Source organism: Schistocerca serialis, chromosome 6 (genome assembly GCF_023864345.2).
Source record: "Schistocerca serialis cubense isolate TAMUIC-IGC-003099 chromosome 6, iqSchSeri2.2, whole genome shotgun sequence".
NCBI classification, from domain to species: domain Eukaryota; kingdom Metazoa; phylum Arthropoda; class Insecta; order Orthoptera; family Acrididae; genus Schistocerca; species Schistocerca serialis.
In genome coordinates, this window is record NC_064643.1 from 380,780,809 (window position 1) to 380,808,306 (window position 27,498).

Below are 27,498 nucleotides of genomic sequence, written 5' to 3' on the forward strand. Positions count from 1 at the left end.
TATACTCATTCCTGACATCATCAGTCCACCTAATTTCCAATACGCGTCAGTAGCAATACATCTCAGATGCTTCGATTCTCTTCGGTTCCGGTTTTTCTACAGTCTATGTTTCACTACCATACAATGCAGTGATCCACACATTCTCAGAAATTTCTACCTCAAATTAAGGCCTATGTTTGATAGTAGTAGACTTTTCTTGGCGTCGAACGTCCATTTCGCCAGTGCTAGTCTGCTTTCGATGTCCTCCTTACTAGGTCCGTCATTGGTTATTTAGCTGCGTAGATAGTATAATTCCTTAACTTCATCAACTTTGCGACCATCCATCATGATGTTAAGTTTCTTGCTGTTCTCATTTCTGCTACTTGTCATTACTTTCGTATATTCTTCGATTTATTCTCAGTTCAGAATCTTTACACATTACACTGCTCATTGCATTCATCAGGACATATAATTCTTCTTCACTTTCACAGATGATAATAATGTCATCGGCGAATCGCTTCATTGATATACTTTCACACTGAATTTCAGTCACATTCCTGAGCATTTCTTTTACTTCCATCATTGCTATATCGATATACAGATTGAACAATAGGGGCGAGAGACTACTTCCCTTCTCATACTCTTTTTAATCCGAGCACTTCTATGCTCTATAACCGCCTGTCTAATGGCTTTACCTTTACAGCCGAACTGATCGTCATACACCATATTCTCAATATTCTTTCCCGTTCTTCTGTACATTTTTCTTGTTAAGAACAAGGATGCATGAACTGTTAAGCTGATTGTGCGATAATTCTCACACCTGTCAGCTCTTGCAGTATTCGCAATTGTGTAGATGACATTCTTTCGAAAGTCAGGTGATATGTCGCCAGACTCATACATTCTGCATACCAATGTGAACAGTCGTTTTATTCCCACTGCCTCCAATGAATTTAGAAATTCTGATGGAGTGTTACCCATCCCTTCTACCTTATTTGATATTACGTCCTCCAAAGCTCTATTAAATTCTGATCCTAAAAATGGATCCCCTAACTCTTCTAAATCGACTCCTGTTTCTTCTTCTGTCATATCAGACAAATCGTCTCCTTCATAGAGGCTTTCAATGTACTCTTTCCACCTATCCGCTCCCTCTCTGCATTTAACAGTGGAATTCCCATTGAACTCTTAATGTTTCCAGCCTTGCCTTTAATTACACCGAAGATTACTTGAACTTCCTTGATTGCTGAGTCTGTTTTTCTGAAAATCCTTTTCTTTCCGATTTCTTCATATGCATCCATGTCGTCTTAGGTTCCCTACATTTCCTTTTTATTTCATTACTCAGCGACTTGTATTTCTGTATTCCAGAATTTCCCTGAACATTTTTGTACTTCTTTCATTCTTCGACAACAGAAATATTTATTGTGATACCCATGGTTTCTTCGGAGTTACCTTCTTTGTAGCTTTGTTTTCCTTTCCAATTTCTGTAATTGCTCTATTTATAGATGTCCATTCCTCTTCAACTTTACTTCATACTGAGCTATTCCTTATGGCTGTATCTATAGCTCAGTATTTCCTTATCCCACTTCTTTGTGTGCTAATTCTTACTGACAAATCTCTTAAACTTCTGCCTACTCTTCATCACTACTTTATTGTGATCTGAGTATATATATGCTCCTGAGTACGCCTTACAATCAAGTATCTGATTTCGGGACCTCTCTCTGACCTTGATGTAATCTAACTGAAAATTTTCTGTACGACCCCTCCTTTTCCAAGTATACCTTCTCCTTTTGTGGTTCTTGAACAGAGTATTCGCTATTAATAGCTGAAATTCATTATATAACTCAATTAGTCTTTCTCCTCTTTCATTCCTTGTCCCAAGCCCATACTTTCCCGTAACAGTGTCTTCCGTTCCTTCCCCTGCAGCTGCACCTCAGTCCCCCATGACTATTAGATTTTCATCTTCCTTTACGTACTGTATTACCCTTAAAATATTCTCGTATACTTTCTCTATCTCTTCATTTTCAGCTTGCGACGTGGGCATGTATACCCAAACTATCGCTGTCGGTGTTGACTTGCTGTCGATTCTGATGAGAACAACCCTGTCACTGAACTGTTCACAGTAAAACACTCTCTGCCCTGCCTTCTTATTCACAACGAATCCCACTTCCTTTCTGCTGCTGTAGATATTACACTACACTCAGCTGACCAGAAATCTTTGTCTTCTTTCCATTTCTCTTCACTGTTCCCAACTGCACCTAGACTAAGCCTATGCATTTCCCTTTTCAGATTTTCTAGCTTCCTTACCACGTTCATGCTTCTGACATTCCATAACCCGACTAGTAGAACGTTATTCTTTCGTTGGTTATCCAATGGTTTTCTCATGGTCGCTTCCCCCGGAGATCTGAATTGGGGACTTCCCCGTAATCTTTTGCCAATGGAAAGTTCATCATGACACTTTTTCAGTTACCGGCCACATGTCCTGTGGAAACGCGTTGCGTGTCTTTAATGCAGTGATTTCCATTGGTTTCTTCATCCTCACGTAGGTGATCATTGCTGATTTTCGCCTTTCATGGGCAGTTTCCCACCCCAAGGACAAGCAAGTGCCCTGAACCTCTGTCCCCACCTCCGCGCGTCCTGACACGGCCGTTGGCAGAATGAGGGTGACTTCTTCTGCCGCAAGTCTTCGGCCACCAACGCTAATTATTAATGAAACTTTAAGCGCTGGTGGATTTCGAACCAGGAACCGAGAACGTTTTGATTACTAATCAAAACGCTACCCCTAGCTCACGAATGCCTACGCTACTCTAACTGTTGTCTGACAGACAACAGCCAGTTCACAGCTTATTCCGAATGGCAAACGTTTTCTGCAACAAGACATCAACACCGCTCAGCAGTTCTCCTGGAAAAACAGTACTTTTTTACTGATGGACCTGCTAGAGTAGAACATATACAGCCTTCCGAAAACTCTCTCGACTGGCACGTTGACTTCGGACTGTACGATGACATTCCAGAACAGTTATGTTAGTTGGCACGTGACAGCATAAATAGGATGGAATACTTGTTTAACCAAAGCTCCAAAACGAAATTTGAAGATTTCGTTCACCGATATTTTTTGAGTGTTTAGATACAAAGTAGCCGTGTTTTCCTTGTTGTCCTGTGGATAATTACAGACAATTGCAATTTCTTTGACTCCTTACCCACAGTTATCTCTATTGGATCGAAAATACTTCCGAAACGGTGCAAATATCAATGGTATGCACTGTTTTCCCGGTTTGAGAAACAGACATGTTCTATTCAGTCACGGCATTTGTTGTTTCAACAGTAACGCCATTTTATACTTCGCCCTCAACCTTGCATTGCTACTGTTAGCTCATGTCTAGGGTCTGTACGTTAACAGTGATTAACAGGAGTACTGAAGGTCTGCTGATGAAGATACAAAACATGCAAAAGCGCTGTAACATGGTTGCCGGCACTGCGGGAGCAGTTCGGTATAGCGTCGCAGTGCTAATCAGTTTCTTCCAGAGAGCGCGAACACGGCGTACAAAGCGGTCAATTCTTCTTCAGTGGACCTATCCTACTTCTGCGTGTCAATCTTAACAGACTTCAAACCTTGCCGGAGAAGCAAACCTGGAAAAAAAGAAAAAAGAAGAACGAACAGCGCTGAATGCAAGCGTAGGGGTGATGAGTGGATATTGCTCTTGTCAGCAACAAGTACAGTGAGAGAATGCTGGGCAGATATCGTCATGCAGTTGAGGTGACAAGGTAAATGAGTGGAAAAAAATCAAAGGAAATGCAAAGATGTATAACAGAGACAACAAATCTCATGTACTAAATTCTCAGAACATTATTCGTGAACAACCCCTGAAATTTTGTTGTTTAAGTTTTGGTTAACTCTATATAAAAAGACCAAAAAGAGAATCCAGCAGTTTTGTTGCATCATGGAGAACTGCTGGAAAGACGGTCCACAAACTGAAGGAGGAGGAACCGAAAAAAGATGCGTACCGATTTCACGTAATGTGGTCCAGTCAATACAAGGCGGGCTCAAGCGGGTACAGTCTGTGAAATGTTAAAACGTCTCATCCTGCCTTGCATTGATTGGACCACATTACGCGTCCGGAAAGGTAATAGGTATGCAGATTTTTCCGGTTTTTCGTACTTCACTTTGTGGACTTGAAAATGTCCGATTGCAGTTTTTTCTTTTTTTAATTAATTGCATTTATTTTAAGGTTATCGGACGTTATGGTTTTAATACGTGACGGGCACATATATTTGCCTCGACTATTTTCTTGCATATGACGAGGGCAATTTGTTTTTGCCCATGATTAATCATCGATATCCATAATTAGGTTATCAACATTATCGATGAGGCTAATATTTTATTTTCCTGATTTCGTCCAATCCCCAGACCAACCCTTTGTCATTCGATTGTATTTTAATGCAGGCCAATCTGAAGACGCCTTGAATTAGGCGATATGCGCGTCATTGATGAACAAACAGACAGTAATTTCAAAATCACAACCAATAGTTTTCTATTCCTCACATTTCAGAAAATTTTCTTTTCTGTGATGTGTTTTGAAACAAGACACAACACACAGTCCCACATCACATTGTTTACAGCAATAACGCGTTTCATTCCGTTACTTTGCTGTTGCTGTATATGATTCATCTCCACACAAGTCCGTATTGTTTTACTTGCGATTCAGCAGGTCTTTGAAAGTACATTTCTCGAACCCGCAATGGAGTTTCCTCGTGTGATCGATGACTATCTATAGCCGTCCTTTACTGAGACAATGTTGCCGATGTAAGATTTTGTATACGAAGTGACCTCTCAGTTATGTCACATAAATGTTCGATGGGATTCATTTCGGCGATCTGGATGGCTAAACCATTCGCTCGAATTTTGTCCAGAACGTTTGTCAAACGAATTGCGAACATATGAGAGGCATTGACAAGGTTCATTTTCATCCATAAAAATTACATCGTTGTTTGGGAAAATGAATGTCTGCAAATGGTCTCCAAGTCTATGATCGGTCCAGGTGGACCAGATTACCCAGTCTATTCCATGTAAACACGGCCCACACCATTATGGTGTGCGTTGCTGACAACTTGAGCCTATGGGTTCGTGGGGTGTGCGCCCTCTCGTACCCTACCGTCAACACCTGAAATCGGGACTCTCCTGACCGATCAGGGTTTTCGATTCGTCTAGGGTCCAACCGATATGGTCACTAGCCAAGGAGAGGCGGTGCAGGCAATGACGTATTGTTAGCACAGCCACTCGCGTTGGTCTTACCCTGCTACAGCTTATTAAGGGGCTCCGGAAAGGCTCAAAATCATGAAAAGTTCAATTTTTACTTTTTTGCGTTTTCTGAATCTGCAGAATATTACCTTTTAATAGATATATAATTTATTCCATTCCGAAGACTGCACCTATTTTTAAATTTTTTTTGAAATGTGTTCTACATGGGCGTGACCCACTGTGGCGCTGTTAAACTGCTGTCAAATGGTGTTATTATTAACGTCCGTGTTCATCAGGTACATTTTAGTGATGTGAGATAAAGTATGTGTTGTGGCTAACCTGTGATGGTTCAATATATATCGCTGGTGTGATTGTCGATTGTTTCATGTTTATTTACTCTGTCGTTATCTCGAAAATATTCGTAATTAATTCTGTTTCTTGAGTCTCTGTTTTGTTGAAGTATAATAATGAGTAAAAGTAAAGTTATTAGAAATCCTCTGAAGGCTTTTAAGAAAAGGAGAAATGTTGGAAAGCCAAAGGTATGTGTTATTACTGTAAACAATAAAGACGATAACCAAGTGAGTGAACCTAACCTCTCAAGTACACCTGCCCATAGCAGTCAAAGTGGGAAAGGAAATACTTCACAGAAGAAGCTTGGTTCAATAAGTGAAAACTATGAATGTTTTATGGGCGAATCGGCTGTGAATGAAATATTTGATATGTCGGTTCTCAAAGGAATTTTTTTAAACTGTGTAAGATGTATTCATTGTAGTGAAGTTGGTCTGGAACTCTCCATAATAAAGCACGTAGGACTTGCTAGTGAAATACAACTGAAATGTGATAAGTGTTCATACATGACCACCTTTTGGAACAGTGTTGCAGTAACTGCAACTGAAGAAAATGGTAGCAAAATCTACGAACACAACAACGAGCGATGCTTGCTTTAGACAAGGAACGCCTTCGGGCTGCAGACAGGGCGGTAAAGAGTCTAGAAATACAAGCAAGAGTAAACAGGAGGAGGAACAAGAGGAAGCTGGAGGAGGAGTTTGCAGAGGATGAAGATAATCCATCCTATGCATCTGGAATGCACTAAAAAGTTAATCCAATCTTTGTCGCTCGATTCCAAAACTTTTATTTTCTCAGACTAATTACATGTTTTCTAAGGATCTTCCAAACATATTTGTTTTAAACTTTCAGTAAATGTTACACAGTACCTTCTGCATAATTTAACACAGCCTTTTTCCAAAAAACTGTATATTTTTGAATGTATAAATAAAAAATTGCAAAAACAATGTTGTGAATTTTCATTACAATTGAAAAAAACTCATCTTTAATAACTGAACTAAAATTTTGTAGAATCCCTGTGTTAAGTTGTAGCCCATATTCCAATAAATAATCTGTAAGAAGTTCAACTTCCTACCTCAAATACTTTGTGAGGAAAGATGTAATTTATAAGCGTTATTTTAACGTTGCAAGTATAGGGCGTTCCGGAGCCCCTTAACGCCCTATTTGGCCGCACTGTCCTAACGGATACGTTCGTCGTATGTCCCACATTTATTTCTGTGATTATTTAAGGCAGGGTTGCTTGTTGTGTCGCTCATCAAGTGAAGAAGTTGTTCACGGTGAGAGGTAATACCTAAAATTTCTTATTCTTGGCACACTCTTGACGCTGTGGGTCTTAGAATATTCAGTTCCCTATTGGCAACTGGAGTGACCTATGCGTCCTAACTCCAACTACCACACGTCGTTGAAAGTCTGTTAATTCTCCTTGTGCGGCAATAATCACGTCGGAAACTAGTCACATGAATCACCTGAGTACAAATGACAGCTCCGCCAATGTACTATCCTTTCATACCTTGTGTGCAGTACTACCACCATCTGTGTATGTACACACCGCTATCCAGTGACTTCTGTCAGCCCTGTGCGCATCAGGTGTAAACATTTCTCTAAATGTCTAGCAACACTCATGTTTAAAAGTGAACTGTATGGCGTAGTCTAGTCTAACATTAAAACACGAGCGTGTATTTCTAAGCCCGTGCCGCGCTATGTGTGAAGAAAGTCCACACAAACGTCGCCACAAGCGGCAGTATCAACGGACTGAGCGGCGTCAGTGCGAGCCTTGCACAAAGTTGCATAGTGGGTGGGGAGTGCCTGGTAACTCCATCGCACGCAACGCCGCTCGGCAGAACTTGGCGGCGCGCTCGCATTCGCGTTAGCTGTCAGCTGCCCACTGCGCCCGTGTAGCAGCGCAGGCGTTATTTAGCGCGCGCGACGCCAGAAACATCTGGCGAACGCTCAGTGCCTGCCGTCACCTAAATAACGCGCCCTGCCCTCGTTGACCGTGTACTGTGCCCGCTGCAGCTGCAGCTGCTGCTGTAACATACTTTGCTACTCGTCGGACACACGCTTGCCACGGAAGTGTCTCTATTTCTCGAGGTATGATCGCGGACACTACCGGTGAATATACCATGCCACTGTAAGAGGAAAAGAATTAGGAGAGACGCAAGAGTAACGCAATAAGCATCTCTGCTCAAATTTAATAATTTATTAATCTAACATACGACGGTAAGCACCTCATCTTTTATTCGGATATTATTGTTGTTGTTGTTGTTACTGCTGCTGAATTTAGGGGTTCAGCATACAGACTTCAGCGCCCATAAGTTTCAAAAAAATGGTTCAAATGGCTCTGAGCACTATGGGACTTAACATCGGTGGTCATCAGTCCCCTAGAACTTAGAACTACTTAAACCTAACCAACCTAAGGACATCACACACATCCATGTCCGAGGCAGGATTCGAACCTGCGACCGTAGCGGTCACGAGGTTCCAGACTGAAGCGCCAGAGCCATTTGAACCATACTAAAGACTTCGACCGAAGATCTTAGGTAGAATGGAAGGCAAAACATAAAATCGTAAAAAACAAGCCGCATTCCTGTTTTCATGTTCTAAAATGGAGGAAAGGCCTGCTAGTAAACCAGCTCTTACTCTCTGTCATTAAATACACTACACTTTGTAAAATGTGTAGAAGGGTACCGATCACACAACAGGCATCACAAATGCGTGGTTCTTCAAGTCTGAGAACGAAACCGCAGAAGTCGTGTTAAACAGACGTCATGAGTTCTAACTGACCGGAAAGAAGTACGCCACATCAGACACTTTTACTGATCATAACTTACTATCCGTCACGCCCAGCCACTCTTTCTCACAAAGACATTTGACAGACCATCGCAGCAATCAAAGCGCGGCACGCAGGGAGATTGGGCAGTCGATAATGTCTGTAAGGCTACATGCGTCCTAGGCCCTGTTATCTACTAACCTATTCCCATTTTACACGTAGATGAGCCGACAATTTTCATGAGTGGACCATACAAACGGTAATTCGGCGGGACAAGGACGGTACTGCCCTATGCGATGACAGGTTTTAAGCTTAGAATTGTACACTAGGGTAACATTCACCCTGGTGTTTTTCGTTTGCTACTGTGCATGCGCCACCGCAAGTGCACAGCTAGGTGTCAGCAATATACGAGTAAATTTAACAATCAGTGATACCCACTATACGTTCACAGATGTGAGACATTGTATCATTAATTTGACAGATACATCTTTTTAAGGGTCAATGTCACCTGGTGTCCACACTGTGTAACTGTTCTGTAGCTGAGTGTGAAGTTCATTTACATGAAAATATCATGTAGGAATGACCTTTACCGACAGAAGATGCTATACGGGAAGCATTGTTAGAAGAACTCAATTGCGCAAGTGACGTAAGTAACATTCGTGATGAAAGTGATTCCTCAGCAATTATGAACAATGGCGAAACTGATCAGTCTGCCGAACCTTCAGATAGCGATGAAGAAAATACAGTCGTTCTTCGTAACAGTGGTCATTGTTGGAACACAGCTGTCTCTAATAGAAGAGTTGCCGATAACATTGTAGTCTGTATTCCAAGAGAGTGGAAATAATGAATGCGCATTCGGATGGACGACGGTTCAATCCCGCGTCCGGCCATCCTGATTTAGGTTTTCCGTGATTTCCCTAAATCTCTTCAGGCAAATGCCGGGATGGTTCCTTTGAAAAGAGCACGGCCGACTTCCTTCCCTAATCCGATGAGACCGATGACCTCGCAGTTTGGTCTCCTCCCCCAACACAACCCATGAGACCCAGAAAATGTTAGATACAGGCTCCCAGGTAGATGCTATTTTTCTTGACTTCCGGAAGGCGTTCGATACAGTTCCGCACTGTCGCCTGATAAAAAAAGTAAGAGCCTACGGAATATCAGACCAGCTGTGTGGCTGGATTGAAGAGTTTTTAGCAAACAGAACACAGCATGTTGTTATCAATGGAGAGACGTCTACAGACGTTAAAGTAACCTCTGGCGTGCCACAGGGGAGTGTTATGGGACCATTGCTTTTCACAATATATATAAATGACTTAGTAGATAGTGTCGGAAGTTCCATGCGGCTTTTCGCGGATGATGCTGTAGTATACAGAGAAGTTGCTGCATTAGAAAATTGTAGCGAAATACAGGAAGATCTGCAGCGGATAGGCACTAGGTGCAGGGAGTGGCAACTGACCCTTAACATAGACAAATGTAATGTATTGCGAATACATAGAAAGAAGGATCCTTTATTGTATGATTATATGATAGTGGAACAAACACTGGTAGCAGTTACTTCTGTAAAATATCTGGGAGTATGCGTACGGAACGATTTGAAGTGGAATGATCATATAAAATTAATTGTTGGTAAGGCGGGTACCAGGTTGAGATTCATTGGGAGAGTGCTTAGAAAATGTAGTCCATCAACAAAGGAGGTGGCTTACAAAACACTCGTTCGACCTATACTTGAGTATTGCTCATCAGTGTGGGATCCGTACCAGGTCGGGTTGACGGAGGAGATAGAAAAGATCCAAAGAAGAGCGGCGCGTTTCGTCACCGGGTTATTTGGTAACCGTGATAGCGTTACGGAGATGTTTAATAAACTCAAGTGGCAGACTCTGCAAGAGAGGCGCTCTGCATCGCGGTGTAGCTTGCTCGCCAGGTTTCGAGAGGGTGCGTTTCTGGATGAGGTATCGAATATATTGCTTCCCCCTACTTATACCTCCCGAGGAGATCACGAATGTAAAATTAGAGAGATTAGAGCGCGCACGGAGGCTTTCAGACAGTCGTTCTTCCCGCGAACCATACGCGACTGGAACAGGAAAGGGAGGTAATGACAGTGGCACGTAAAGTGCCCTCCGCCACACACCGTTGGGTGGCTTGCGGAGTATCAATGTAGATGTAGATGTAGAACCCAAATAATGAATGAACCAATTTATGAACGACAGAGAACACTTCAAAATATTCCTGTACTATATGCATTTCATTAAACGAATACTACCTTCATCCAACCAAACTGCAAATAAATTCTTTAGATCCGGATCACTCACAAGTTTCTCCATCGAAAAACTTCGGTGACAGCTTTTACTTAATCTTAAATACGGATTCATTAATACTAATTTTGTTTGGGAAAGTACAAGAGAGAGGTTTAATGAAATTAGTTTCATACATGAGAGTCCATTTAAAATATAAACTTTTCCATTTCCAGATAATTTCTCCAACAAATAAGTGAGGATCACTTTAACCCTGTGTACATTTCATATCATAATTTCAGAGATGTACACTACTATTGTTAATTATAATCATAACAAAGTTACGTAATTTCTTTTTTTTTTATACGTTGACACACAATCTCCGCATTGCAGCACCGTTGCGTGGCGCTAGAGGAGCTTAAACAATATGTCGCAGCCCATTCATTAACTGCAGTAAGGTGCAGTCTGTTTCCTGCTTTTGGAGCATTGCAAGAAGATGTGGTGAGTTGGCCACGTGGACTGTGTGTTTTCCAATACTTCTACAGGTGCCGGAGGTACCATAGCACTCCCGACTAACCAGAAATGGATCTGAGCACTATGGGACTCAACTGCTGTGGTCATTAGTCCCCTAGAACTTAGAACTACTTAAACCTAACTAATCTAAGGACATCACACACAACCACGTCCGAGGCAGGATTCGAACCTGCGACCGTAGCAGTCGCACGGTTCCGGACTGCGCGCCTAGAACCGCGAGACCACCGCGACCGGCCCCGACTAACCAGCTTTGTGGCATTTCAGCCTAGAGCCTGCTCAGTGTTGCGGTTTTCGTTGACGCAGCAACAAAGAGATAGTTGTACCATCATTGCTGCTCGATTCACTTGCAGCAATTTAATCTTTGTCCTTAGGTTTCTGCTTATCCACGCCCACCGAAGTCGCGAAATACTTGTGACAGGAAAGAATACAAATATAAGAGACGTTGTCGTCAGGGGAGCCAGAGCCTGGTTAAATCGTTTGGAAGATAAAATGACCAGCTTCGCAGCACATTAGGTGCAACATAAGGTCTCATGAAAGCAAGTCATTTTCTGATCGGGAAAAGCCTTCACAATCAGCAGTTTTACGCTAAGTAGTGGCTGTCAGTTATAAAATAGCATAAAACGACACAGGACACTCCCGTGATGCCATGAATACCAGTATCCAGTGAGCTAACTGATCCCCATATAACGAAAAAGTGAACAAAAATCGACCGTATATGATTATCTACGGGACTGTGTAAAATTAAACAGCACCGGTCCCTCATTCATCCAAAGGGGATTGAAAAACGTACTGGTAAAAACTTCACATACACAATCTTAAACTGACATTCATTGAAATGGTTCAAATGGCTCTGAGCACTATGGGACTTAACATCTGAGGTCATCAGTCCCCTAGAACTTAGAACTACTTAAACCTAACTAAGTACATCACACACATCCATGCTCGAGGCAGGATTCGAGCCTGCGACCGTAGCGGTTGCGTGGTTCCAGACTGAAGGGCCAAGAATTTCTCGGCCACACCGGCCGGTGACGTTCATTCCTCAAAAGTAATGTACAAAACTATTTTAAGGCTTAGCACCAAACTGAAATGAACTGAAACAAGGCTGAATATCGTGTCGTAATCAAATATTTCAATCCACAGAAAGCGACGCGTTGCAGTGGTAGGAGGCTGCACTTACTACCGTAGGCGCGCTAACTGGATATCTAATAACAGGGAATGAACCACAATTACAGCCTGAATGACGGGAACTTTTATGGGTATGTTTTTCAGTCCTTTTAGGTAAATCAGATACCAGCTCTCCTTAATTTTACACAGTCCCGAAGACGATCATATACTGTCGTTTTTTGATCACTTTTTTGCTATAAGGGGATTTCTTAGGTCAACAGTTACTGGTACTCATCGTATCACAGAAGCTTATCACCGGAGCGACCTATGTTGTATTATGCTGACGGCCGCTACTTAGCGTAAAATTGCTATGAACGCTGGGCCATACCATTCTTTTCTCTCGATCCGAACATGAATTGACTTTCTTACACATGATGTTGCAGCTAAAGTGTTGCGAATCTGCTCGTGTTTATGAATAAAGTACTTACAGCTGAAATGGTCTCAGAATACAAATTTAACGCACAAAACCAGTCCTAAACCTGGATAAATTGTAAAGCGATATTCTTATTCGGAAGAAAAACATTGTTGGTTGGTAGGTTAGTTGGTTGGTTGATTTGGTGAATGGGACAAAACAGGGTAATGTGTCCCATTGGCATGGGGATGGAAGTCGGCCGTGCCCTTTCAAAGGAACTATCCCAGCATGTGCCTCAAGCGATTTAGGGAAGTGACGGAAAACCCAAATCAGGATCGCCGGACGCGGGTTTGAACGAATGCGAGTCCAGTGTGCTAATCACTGCGCCACCTCGCTCGGCACTCCCCAATGGTCTGGAGTGCGCGTAAACACCGACCTCACGTAATTCTCGAAGAGTGAACCGTGCGACGCCTTGTGCCGTAAGACCCTGTAGTTGCTCGTTAAATAGTGCCAAAAATCGAACAACTCTGCAACGCCCTTACTGAAAAAGTATAACAATGTCGCACTCATAACCCACACCGTGGCGTTATGACGAGTAGGAGCATGGTAACTGACGTCGGGACGGATTAATTCAGTGAGCACGACGGACTGAGGTGTTCGTCGGAGCAACAATGCCAATATGCGCCGTGTGAGGAGCCAGCAGTCTACAGCCCTATCATGTCTGGGTCACCAGCGCCTATCTGCTGCAGAAAGTGTCCTCGGCAAGATGTACAGTGCATAATCGTTGTCGGGTGGGGAATTTTTCAGTCGTTATGACATACCACAGCGCCGTCACCGCGGTGGGAAGGAAAGGCGGGTGGATGTGACTCCACATTCGTTTCCAGCCAACCACCGGATGTCGGCGTTCAGTCACATTGGCAGGCAGTGTCCGTTAAAAGTAACGGTAGAAGTTCTTGGTTCTAGTAGCCCACGTGTTCGGGAAGACATCCAGCAGATAACTCATGCCGACGAGATATGTGCGAATGTGATACAGTGCTGGAGTGATATGTCCAACAGGAATCGGCGACCCGCGGGACCGGGGTGCCACCTCCTCAATCAGCGTACGAGGGTGTCCTTGTCCGAAGTCCATAGGCGATGGAGCGTCCGTAGACACAGAGCGTGCGCCCTATTATGCACGTTTATCATTCCAATGCCGCCCGCAACATTAGTGTCTGCTAACGGGCCATGAACACCGTACCATCGCTGAGAAATGACCTAAGGCCGCCTAGAATTTGGCAGCTACCATAGCGGCCATTGGGAGAACGTGTGTGTACTAATTTTCGGAGCGAGGTACACATTGACAAAAAAATGGCTCTGAGCACTATGGGACTTAACATCTATGGTCATCAGTCCCCTAGAACTTAGAACTACTTAAGCCTAACTAACCTAAGGACATCACACAACACCCAGTCATCACGAGGCAGAGAAAATCCCTGACCCCGCCGGGAATCGAATCCGGGAACCCGGGCGCGCGAAGCGAGAACGCTACCGCGCGACCACGAGCTGCGAACGTACACATTGACAAAATGTACCCGTATCATCAAGTCAAGCGTTCGAAAGTTATGAAGACGAACTTGCGCGCGGATGACACTAAGTAGTCTGTTACACGTAGCTGCTTCAGTACGCTGCACGTTCCCACGAAAAGTCACTCCCAAACATTTCATCACTGGGACCTTGAAAATGGGAACAGGCGTGCTTATATTCAGTCCTCCGCCCACATCCATGTAGTGCGTCTTCTGCAAGTTGATACGGCTTCCAGCCACCTCGCCGTATCGCTGAAGCTATGTGAACGCCGTAAATATTTCCTCTGCCGGCCTCGCCAAGAAAACTACATCGTGTGCATGGACACAGCATTTAAAACGCACATTTTGGGGGCGGATGCCCTCCAAAAGCTGCCGTAGACCACGAAGTGCAGTTCGAGGGCGATGGTGAGGAGAAAGGCTGACAGAGCATTCTTGTCGCGCTGAGCGCTCAATAGTGAACGCTGGCTAGGGTAGCAGTTGAACAGGACTGTGGAAGGCGCTCCGTGGATAAGACGGAGAAGCACACCTGCCAATATTGGTGAAAGGCCCATTTTCTCTAAGACAGCCTGCAAGAAATGGTGTTCAACTACGTCAAATGAGTGGTCTAGGTCAAGTGCCACGAGGGCGCCTTCTAAACGGCATGCTACATGAGCGCCATCACTACAAGAGCTTAACGTCACGTGTATATTACTGCCGCAGACATGTTTGGTCCCGCGTGAATGGCATCTTTGACAGTAGCGACGAGGCGAGGACGAAATATGCGGGCGAACACTTTGTATTCCGAATTCACTGGTGTCAACGGTCGGAAGTCTTATGGTCTGCACCCCCGTTTTGGTTTGGCACAAGGATGATCATTCCCTACAAAAATTCGAGAGGGGCGCGGAAGTCTGGATGCATGAGTTCGCAGCAAATGTTCAAATGTGTGTAAATTCTTATGGGACTTAACTGCTAAGGTCATCAGTCCCTAAGCTTACACACTACTTAACCTAAATTATCCTAAGGACAAACACACACATCCATGCCAGAGGGACGAATCGAACCTCCGCCGGGAACAGCAGCACAGTCCGTGACTGCAGCGCCTAAGACCGTTCGGCTGATCCCGCGCGGCCGAGTTCGCAGCAGATCTGCAGCCAAACTTCCCCCATCAGTTCAGAAGAGGTGCTACAAAATCCAAGCGGAAGACCATCAGGTCCAGGGGATTTGTTTCTCCGGCCCTCGACGGGGCCATGCGCATTTCTTCCCTCGTGTCGGCCTCCAAGAATGCGGCGTCGCTATGCTCCCTACCCAAAGGTGGCAGGACGTCCTCAACGTCATTGTCAGCCCGTTGACCTGTTAAATAGAGGGTGCGGTAATAATATGTGAGGACACAGGAGATGGCAACGTGTGGCTCTGCACTTTTCCCATCCGCCGAAATAAATGCCACGATGAGTCGCCTCTTACGATGTCTCCGTTCTCTGACGATGTGATAAAGAGAATCCGTGATCTGCAGAAGCCGTGTCTCGATCCGGTGGACGGCCAGTCGCCGCTCTGGCGAAGGTCGTTGTGACGCTAGTTCTCACAATACCCTGTTGTAAAACTCGGAGATCGTTCTGACCCAAAGCGCCATGTCCCGTCCATACTCCATGAGCGTGCATCGAATAGCTAGCTGGTTTGGCACAGTGTGTCACGGAAACATAGGTATGACGTCGTCGCTCACATTTGTGGCAGGTATCAGTGATGGCTGTAAGGCAAAACTCTTCCCAGAGATTGTTGACGTTAAGAGACGAAGGTCATCTTCTACGGCTTGTCTGTTGTCGGGGCAGAGTCACGGTGCAGATGAAGGCCTGATGGTCGATGAATGCAATGGGCGACACTTCGCCACCAACAATCACTGCCCGAAGACATCGGGAAACGTGAATCCTGTCCAACTTGCTTGACGACTGGCTGGTGAAGTGTGTATATCCGCGTCATTCACCGTGACCATGGATTACGCAAATCGAGGTCCCTGATCATAGCATGAAGTGTTAGACATGAGACATGGTGAGGGATCTGATCCTCCGAGCGTAAGACGCTGTAAAAGTCTCCTCCCACATCTAAGTGCTCTGTAGCACCTTGAAACAATGGAGCTACCTCAGTAGAGTAAAAGAGCGTTCGCTCTCGACGCTTCGCAGAACCAAACGGGGAATACAGATTCACAAGGCGGACTGCGCCTATCGTGAGCCCAATGCTACGCGCCGATGGCAAATACTGAATACCCGTTGGTTCCATGTCACCATGTAGTAGTGTGGCCGTACCGCCTCCACCGTCGGTAGTTGGATTACGTAAGACGTGTATCCACACGAACATCCAAGAGCAGCTCAGACCGTACCGCCTGAAGAGTCATGACATCAATGTCCGCACCTGAATCACGTACCAAATCGGTTCTAAACGTGGAACTAATGCCGTTGACATTTGCTGTACCTATCCGATACACCTGGATCATTGGATAATAGGATGATGTATACTGCAGTCGTTTAAAGAAGTAAGGGCCACGTCGCCCGTCAGACCGCCCCTGTCTCCCGCACCAAATATACTACTGATCGGCAGAGACAAGATGTCCGTCCGACGGCCCGCCGGCCGCGGGCGTTGGTGTGTCGATCGAGTCTGACATCATTCTTTCCATCTCCATCACGGACTTGCAATCACTAAGCTGGAGGCGTGCTGCGTTAGGCGACGGATGATGTTCATCTGGTGTCTTAGCCTCAAAATCGCCAGGGGGCTTGTAGTGGGTTGAGCATCGTCAACTTGTGTATATCCTTGGGCGGAGGTTGCCAGCAGCGAACTAGGAACAGCTGGAGTGTGGCCCACAACTCGGGCCGCAGAGGGATTTTCCTCATCCTCCTGCAACGTCTCACCATCGCTCGAAGAATTTCCTGCTGGAACGCGTGTCCGCGTCCTGTGGATCACGACAAACAGTTAGCACCTCCGTGTTCAAGCTCGAATCGATTTTCTGGTGCTCTCCTCCCTCACACGGCTGCTGAGTGCCGTCGTAGTCGCTGCTGTCGATCACGTCGACGGTTCCGAAGCAGGCCGCGTCGTCGTGGGTTTCGAAACCGGGCCCGCGTGGGTCGGTAACTGGAACGGAAGAACGCTTGTAATAGGCAGCGTCGTCGGTTGTAATGTAGGCATCGTGTCTGTTCGTGGTATCTGGAAAACGGCTCTCTACAGGACCGGCCGGTGTGGCCGAGTGGTTCTAAGCGCTTCAGTCTGGAACCGAGCGACCGCTACGGTCGCAGGTTCGAATCCTGCCTCGGGCATGGATGTGTGTGACGTCCTTAGGTTAGTTAGGTGTAAGTAGTCCTAAGTTCAAGGGGACTGATGACCTCAGATGTTAAGTTCCATAGTGCTCCGAACCATATGAACCTGTCTACAGGAATTCGGAGCGAACATGCCCTTCCTGTCCACACCCGAACAAGTCCGCTGCTGACCGTCTTAAATGACGATCGCACGGCAACCACCATTGGTTACATACGACGGGATGTGTTTGCGCATTTAGATTCGTAACTGGTGAATTCCTTTCAGAACAGGATACGTCTTAAACTTATGTCACATTTCTTCCACGTGACTTAGTACTTCCTCTTAAGGCCGCAGCGCGTTTACGACTAGAGTGGCCAGAGCTTCAAACAGCAGCTCGAAAAACCGTATTGTCCAAACGGCGAGCCCTGAATGGTGAGTGTCAGTACAACCACGTTGCCGCCCGAGTAGTAGAGACGATATCCATCGGCGAAAGGCCAAATAAGCCATTCTCACGCTGCTTCATAAATAAATTTCAGGTAAACTGTAAACGATCGAAGAAGTTTACACTACGGTACCACTACCCACGCGAGTAAACAACGGTCCACTCGTGGGCGCTGCACAGAGCGCCGCTCACGTGCGCTCCCAAACACGGCTGAGAGCCGACTACGCCTCTGCGACCCTCGGACACAGTGTTCATTGCAGCTGCGCGAACTATCTCGATATTCCTCTCGGCTGACAATTATTCTCACCTAGCGCCACCTATCTGCAGCCCCTGTCCATGTCCTCCACGCTCACTACTTCCACGTTCATACAGGAGATCGGACGTAATTGTGCATCTACATCTACATCTATATACATCTACATCCATACTCCGCAAGCCACCTGACGGTGTGTGGCGGAAGGTACCTTGAGTACCTCTATCGGTTCTCCCTTCTATTCCAGTCTCGTATAGTTCGTGGAAAGAAGGATTGTCGGTATGCCTCTCTGTGGGCTCTATGATTTTATCCTCATGGTCTCTTCGCGAGATATACGTAGCAGGGAGCCATATACTGCTTGACTCCACGGTGGAGGTATGTTTTCGAAACTTCAACAGAAACCCGAACCGAGCTACTGAGCGTCTCTCCTGCAGTCTCCCACTGGAGTTTATCCATCATCTCCGTAACGCTTTCACGATTTCTAAATGATCCTGTAACGAAGCGCGCTCCTCTCCGTTGGATCTTCTCTATCTCTTCCATCAACACTATGGTATGGATCCCACACCGGTGAGCAGTATTCAAGCAGTAGGCTAACAAATGTACTGCAACCTACTTCCTTTGTTTTCGTATTGCATTTCCTTAGGATTCTTCCAATGAATCTCAGTCTGGCATATGCTTTACCGACGATCAACTTTATATGATCATTCCATTTTAAATCACTCCTAATGCGTACTCCCAAATAATTTATGGAATTAACTGCTTCCAGTTGCTGACCTGCTATATTGTAGCTAAATGATAAGGGATCTTTCTTTCTATGTACTCGCAGCACATTACATTTGTCTACATTGAGATTCAATTGCCATTCCCTGCACCATGCGTCAATTCGCTGAAGTTCCTCCTGCATTTCAGTGCAATTTTCCATTGTTACAACTCTCGATATACCACAGCATCATCCGCAAAAAGCCTCAGTGAACTTGCGATGTTATCCACAAGGCCATTTGTATATATTGTGAATAGCAATGGTCCTACGACACTCCCCTGCAGAACACCTGAAATCACTCTTACTTAGGAAGACTTCTCCCCATTGAGAATGACGTGCCGCCTTCTGTTATCTAGGAACTCTTCAATCCAATCACACAATTGGTCTGATAGTCCATATGTTCTTACTTTGTTCACTAAACGAATGTGGGGAACTGTATCAAATGCCTTGCGGAAGTCAAGAAACATGGCATCTACCTGGGAACCCGTGTCTATGGCCCTCTGAGCCTCGTGGACGAATAGCGCGAGCTGGGTTTCACACGACGTCTTTTTCGAAACCCATGCTGATTCCCACAGAGTAGATTTCTAGTCTCCAGAAAAGTCATTATACTCGAACATAGTATGTGTTCCAAAATTCTACAACTGATCGACGTTATAGATATATAGTTGCCACATCTGTTCGACGTCCCTTCTTGAAAACGGGGATGACTTGTGCCCTTTTGCAACCCTTTGGAGATCTACGGTACACAACCGCTGTGAATGTGGTGGATGCACTGCCCATCAAGGAGACTCAATTAAGTGAATGCATAATGTCTGTTCTTTCGGACATTCTCTGTGAACACTGACTGGTAAATGCGCAGGCCTTGGTGCTCGAAAACTAGCGTATCACAGTCGAGGAGATTGTGGAAAAAGTCATAGAACATACAGTGTAATATTAGTATAAAGTCCACGAAGCATATGGGTACCGGTAAGGGACACGCCAGTATTGTTGACATTGCTTATAACTCTTCACTGTTCCCGTCCATCATCACAAGTCATGCATCTAGTCGGAAGTCCTGTTCTGCCGAGACAGCGTATGAGGAGTCACGGCAGGAACTGCTGCTGCGATGTGGTGCCGCACATCTTGGAGGTTTTGTTGTGGACGTGGGATGTAAACGTTATCCCCGGCAAGGAAGTGTTGCACGTGCGCATAGTTGAGGTATTATCGTACCCATCTGTGCTAATCTGAATGGGCTCCATATTACTGTAAGACGAAATACCTCGTATCAGTTTCAAGTTATGGCACGACCCACAGTTGCAGCGTGTCGAGGTAGGTGATCCCGTAGACAGTTCTCTCATCGGACAAGAAGGGCACATAGCCTGTCTTGGTGGATACGGCACAGAAACTAGTATACTTTCCCGGAATGCTGGACGCGCTCTACTTTGTGAATTCTCTGTCTCGCACATTTGTGTGTAGTGTCAGTCCACCTTTCTCTGCAGATAAAAAATAGTTTCATTAGTGAAAATTAATTTCCTTGCGGAGTTGTCGTTTTGAAGCTGACTCTGGTGTCAGTGCTGAAGTGTCGACATCTTATGTCTTGCATGAGCTGCAGTTTATATACAGGGTGCCTGAGCTGCCCCTATCTATGCCATTTTATGTAACCCGAAAAAACCAAGCACGAGATTTTCATATTCTCTCGCTCGCTGCTCCCAAACTATTTGTCCTACAGAAGGCACTTTTTATAGGATATAGATTTTTACTGGGATACAGTTTAGCAGGAAGCCACGGTTTTCATTATTCAAGAAAAACGTTCACAAGTGACTTTCAAATGCATCTCCACTCCCATACTCATGCCTCACTAGTCAAGATTTTTAGTACTTCGCCCGTGACAGTCCCTCCTATCGATGTACAACAATTACCAACTACACGAACTATTCCCGATATTCGCCCGTTTTTAGTCTCTCTTGGCTGGGCTATTAAGCCACGAGCGTAATCTGCTATTTAGTTATAATTATTAATTTACACGTGTCCATCGAGGTAATGGACGGAAATCGACTTTTGTAAACGTTATACTAAAACTAATTACTTTGAAAATTCGACCCAAATTGAGGTATAAAAGCACAGTAGTGACGAATATAGGGGCGTAATTGTTTAGTTTATGCTGTTACAGTTCATAAAATTGCTACGTAAAATTTATACAAACGGTGGCTTAATAAGGAAAATTAATGAAGAACAACAAAGGCCGAATCCGGGAAATAATTCGTGTAGTCACAAATTTTCGTACAGTGGTAGATAGAAGTGCCATGAACAACATACCAGGAATCCTGACCGTTGGGGACTAATGTGGGAGTGGGGATGCGTTTGAAGGTCACTTTATGCTTTAATAACTCGAAAAATATGGCCTCTAACGAAATCGTACCCCGGTTCAAAATTTAGCTACATAAAATTTCCGACAAATTGTCATGTTTATTTTTTTTGTGAGACTAATAGAATGCACTCAGCGGGCGAGAGTGTAAACCTCGTGTGTGATATTTGCAGGCTAAATATAAAACGACATCGACAGGGGCAGCTGAATCAACCTTTACGTTCACTGTTAATAAGTTGCGAGGGATTTTTCTCAGTGTCGGCAGTGGGATGCTTAATTCTGCACTAGCTTGGTAGGTGGACCTTGTGGGAGTTCGGCACGTCAGGTCCCTCACGCTGTCCACTACCAATTATTACACACCTTATCGTCCTGAGGGTCTTGCGTATCATAAACAACCGTTGTCTTTGAATTCCTTACACCACTTCACTACCTGTTGGAAACTGTTGGTTTCATGTGAAGCTACCCATGGAAAGCTCTTTGTACACTCAATACTGATTAGCAACGACAATTTTGTCACACAAACTGCTTGATCTGCCTGGTTCACCGGTATTTTCAGCTGCTACGTTCGGTGGCGTCACTGTCGGCAGTTTTTCAAACTAACTTCGAGACGCCACATTAACAATAAATAAATAAATAAAGTGACTTCTCTTTCAGATACTTTATTATTTGTTGCACCGTGTTTACCCATTTACCTACACCTGTTTCTTAAAATGTCCAGTGGACTATATAATTAACTCTGTATTACAGCTTCCTCTCACGACGGGGATCTAGAGAACACGCCCAAATGGATAGTCAGCGCCAAATTTTGCCTCATACTATATTTTAACGATCATCGTCTGATTTTGCCGTTATAGCTTTCGGGAATTCCAACATTTTGGTTCAAAATGGATCAAATGGCTCTGAGCAGTATCGGACTTAACATCTGAGGTCATCAGTCCTCTAGAACATAGAACCACTTAAACCTAACTAACGTAAGGACATCACACACATCCATGCCCGAGGCAGGATTCGAACCTGGGACCGTAGCGGTCGCGTGGTTCCAGACTGAAGCGCCTAGGTCACAACGGCAAGCGCCAACATTTTTGTCAGATGTATTTAGAATACTCTTTACATAGCACCACAGTGCTATAGAGGATCTCGAGACGAGCAATGTGATGTAGCATTCGAATAATGTATCAAGTTACAAAAGCTAGAGCGCATGCACGTTGAGCGATATTTTCAGCAGTCTCTGGCTCTCCTCGCAGAAACTGTTAATTGTAGAGAAAAAAAAATGTATAGCACTACAATAGGGCAAAATTCAGCTTTAACCGCTGTCTCCTCTCTCAACCTCCTCCCCCCCCCCCCCACATTACCTCCCAACGGACAGGATATTTAGTATGTTGCTCGTCTTTCTACCTCTGTACTAAAATTTGCGACGACACGATTTCACATATTTCGTCATTTCCCTTTCATTGACTGGTGTTTCGGACGTGTACGAAAGAATAGACACCACGTATTCGCACGAGGTCGTTCAATAAGTAATGCCCCACATTTTTTTAAAGTCATTAATATACACAAACAAACGTCCTTGTGCAATCGTCCTTGTTGGTGCTTCACATTTCATGTTGGTTCTGTGCGCGGGTTCAGTTTCGAACTGTTCTGGCAGATGACAGAGCCGTAGTACAGCGTAAAAATGGCGTCTGCATACGTCTTACGTTACAAGCAGCGTGATGTTATTAAATTCTTGGGTGCAGAAAAAGAAACCGTCGTGAACATACATAAACGTTTGTGTGTAGTGTATGGCGATGCTGCATTTGATACTACAGTTGGGCTGGCCGGTGTGGCCGTGCGGTTCTAGGCGCTTCAGTCTGGAACGGCGTGACCGCTACGGTCGCAGGTTCGAATCCTGCCTCGGGCATGGTGTGTGTGATGTCCTTAGGTTAGTTAGGTTTAAGTAGTTCTAAGTTCTAGGGGACTGATGACCACAGATGTTAAGTCCCATAGTGCTCAGAGCCATTTGAACCATTTGATACTATAGTTGGACAATGGGTAAAGAAAGTCACAGCCTCAGGAAATGCAAAAACAGAGCTCCATGATCAGCCATGCTCGGGACGTCCTGTCACAGCCATGCCCCAGACATACTAAATCGTGTGGATGCCATTGTTCGTGCCGACCGGCGCATCAGAACACAATTGGCTCTACAGTTCTCGGTCAGCATGATCGAGGCTCTCGGATATCCAACCAGGTGCTCACCGTGGGTTGCACGAATGCTCACAGCGGACCATAAGATTCAAAGACAGGCCATTTCATCTGAATTGTTCGAGATTTTTGAGATCGAGAGAGAGGCATTTCTGTCACGGATCGTTACAGGGGACGAAATCTGGATGCACCACTTTGCGCCGGAAACAAAAAGGCAAACCATGGGGTGGCATCATCCACAGTCACCACAAAATAAGACTTTGTATAAAAAAGGAAGAAATTCCTCCAGCTGTATTTAAGGTGTCGATTTTTTTTTTTGGCAAATAGTTTCAACGTTGTAACGTCCTCTTCAGGCCCATACAATAGTTGACGTCAAATGCGTGCGGCTGATACTAGAAGTCAGTGGTGAGATATGGGCGTGCTCCGTGCATGTCAACAAGTGTATGGGACTGAAGATGACTTTGCTACAAGGTTGAAACTAGTTGCCAAAATAAAATTGGCACCTTAAATACAGCTGGAGGAATTTCTTCATTTTTAATATGAATTTATACAAGCTGACGTCCCACTGTCCTCCATTTCAACTATGGATGTACGAAGACAAAATAATAAATTCAAGACAACCCCTCTGCCGGAAAAGTCATGGCGATAGTCTTCTGGGAATGTGATTGTGTCATTCTTGTGGATGTGATGCTAAGAGGGTCAACCATCAATTCGGGGGCATACATGAAGACTATGAATAAACTCAAGAACCGTTTCTGACTTGTTCGATCGGACACGAATCCAGTAGAAATTCTGCTCCAACACATAATCCACGTCTACACACAAGTCTGAGAACCCGAGAACACATCGCCAAATTCAGTAGGACATCATTGCCTCAACCACCCTGCAGTCCAGACCTGGCACCCTCTGACTTCTATCTCTTTGGGCCGGTTAAAGATTCTGTACAGGGAACACACTTTGAAGATGGCGAGAGTGTTAGTCACGCAGTGAATACACGGCAACGCCTACAGGACAAGAGCTTTTACCAGCAGTGAATACATGCTCTTCCACAACGTTGGCGTACGGCTGTAGAACGTGATGGAGATTACGTAGAAAAATAGGACATGGACAAAACGTGTTGTATATTGTCACCCAGTTCTGACTCTCAACAACAAATATGTTCATTGATCGGAGGAAAACAATGTGTGGCATTACTTACTGAACGACCCTCATACAATGATTCGCCTCGATGGGTGATAAATCCACCATTTTCAGTGCGGTCCACAATTACGACCGGCCTCCTGTGGGAATCTCAAAGCAGCGACCATGGAGGGTATGGACGGGGACTGCGAATAATTGGCGCTGGGTGGAATAAAGTCCGCGAAACTGCGATAAACACAGTATCTGGGTAGTGCAGTGGTTAACTCACCTGCCTAGTAAGCGGGAGATGCGAATCTCGGTTCGGCACACATTTTCGCTCGCCGCCGCTGATTCTGTCCCGATGCAGTTGACGTCAGTAGTCCCCTTCCTTTCCTTTCTCTCCCCTCCACCTTCCATCTAAATAATCTCTTAAACTTATCTACGCTTCATCATTACTAAACTGTGATCTGCGTTACCACCTTCTCTTGGGTATGTCTCATAATCCAGTATTTGATGTTGCAAATTATGTCTGACTGGCATGTAACCCATCCGCCATCTTCCCGTGTCTCGAGCCGGTTTCGAAGAGTACCTTCTCCTCTAATGACTACGGAACAGCGCATTACGTATTACTAGTTGAAAGTTATTGTATACCTCAATTACTCTTTCTCCTCTCACATAACAGTTAATATTATCGTTTTATGTAAATTCTTATTAGAACATCTCTCCGTCTGAATTGTTCACTCATGCTGCTGATATACTTGTGACCAGATATCCTCTTTTCATTAGAGTTCACTGACACATTCTACATCTAAATCGAGATTTGCAGTTCCCTTGTCAGGTCCTCTAGACTCGTTACCACATTAGAACTTCCCACATCCCATACTTACTCTTCTTTTGGTTATTTCATCTTTCTGTGTTGCTTGTCTCTCCATCGGCAGAATATTCTAGCAGATTCGAATGGGGAACTAATCCGGAATATTTTCCCAATGGACAGATCATGATCACAGGCCACATGCAGTGATTTCTATTTCCTTCTGCATTCTCATGTTGTTCATCATTGCTGACTCATCCTCCTTTCAGGGCAGTTTCCCATCACAAGCACAAGAGGCTGCCTTGAAACGGTGTTTGCTCGTTCACCCTCTTTGTCTAGGCCAATGGCAGAACCAGGGTGATTCTTTATACCGGAAGCCTTAGTCTCCCACTAATGGTGACTTTTATTTAAAAATACGAACCTGGGACACAGGAAGTTTCAATTGCTACTCGAAAATGTTACCCCTAAACTACAACTGTCTTAAGTTATCACAAGAATCACATATCACTCTGTAAGTTAATTAAATCCTCTTCCACATACCTATCGCCATTAAATTTTCTGTCAGCTGTCAGAATAATAATAGCTATCTGCTGCATGAATTGTAGTTCTATATCTGAAATAAATTTCTGAAATACCCATAATTACCTAAAAGTTAGATTGTATAAGCTCTCGTTACAAGTAAACGCCTGACACATTTTTGTGAATAAATCAAATGAGGACTTCGACAAAAATATTTCGTAAACATATAATTCATTAAACAATACTTTGACCCAACTTCGTTGTTTCAGTTTCGACATTAATTATTATTCTAAGTTCTTTGATTCTACCGTTTTCATTTGATATACAGTCAGAGTGAGTGAGGGGGTGAATGCTGGCACATGCGTGACGTAAGATTCTTTAAATTTTTTAGTAACTGAAGGTGCATGAGCGTATGATCTTCACTGTGTGGCTGTGCAGTGCAGTGCATGAAACGTTTATTGTAAAGTAGCCTGATTAGGTGTTCTAGGAACAAAATCTTTGTAATTGTTCTTCAGACAATTAAAGAGGGAGTGTATTGAGTTTACTTGCTTTTCAGAAAGTACAATTTTTTGGCGTATGTCTAATGTAAATTCAGAATTGTGGATGCTTGAAGGAGGGGAATTAGTGTGCTTTCTGAGAGAAGCTATGAAGCAACCTGCGACAGTATGTTCCAGCTAATGAGAAAGTAGAACGAGTGCGCATTCTGTAGAGTTTTGCGTGCACTGAAGTTGGGATTCAGCTTTAATAGTTTGAGGACGTATCGCCCGGCTCTCCAGTAGTTTTGTGAAAGGGTTTTAATTTGCTTTTGCCGAGAAGTTCGGAGATTAATGAGATCCATTACAATTATGTTTCGGAGTTCCGGTGATTTTTAGCAAAACTTGTGGGTCTCCTTCGATGGCTTAAAAATCGGCGTGGCGTACTATTCAGTCGTAGATCACAAACTAAAGATTTTTGAATAATGTTGAACTGTATAGTAATGGGCGAGAATTCTGAAACTCCTAAACATCATGTGGACTTTCAGACTGTTTATTGACCTGTTAATGATGCATGTACATGGACAACAGGTCTACGCTTAAGGTGGCAACTAGTGAGAGAACGTGTTATATATTTGTACGGAATATTAAAAATTTGATAAATTATTTGGTTTTACGTCAGGAACTTAAGCACAGACATGATAGCTAAGAACATGTTTTACGTACCTCATGGTTGTAATTAAATTGCAGCTATTTACGGGGTATCAGTGTGGGCTATAACTGTAGTATAACAGCGAAACTTGATAGACATACTAATGTGTTAATGCCTATCCTATTTAGGTTGGAAAATATTCGTTCCAGTTATGGGCGCCAGGTGCATATCTAGCACGTTACTCTGTATGTATGACGATATGACATCCACGCTGTTAATTGACAATCCGTAACGTGAGTGAACAGTACGGCTATCGAGAGGATATAGCATGCGCTGTTAGTGGAACAGTTTTATGCGAACGGCTGCAACTACAGTGCTGCATTCAGAGAGTATCGCCGACTGAATGGTCGGAATCATCAAATGGTTTAAGGAAGATAGCAATGAAATTCGAAAACACGGCTGAGCTTGGTGTGACATCTGGAAGAGGAAGGCGTCTTATCTCGGAGGAATTTACCTGCGATG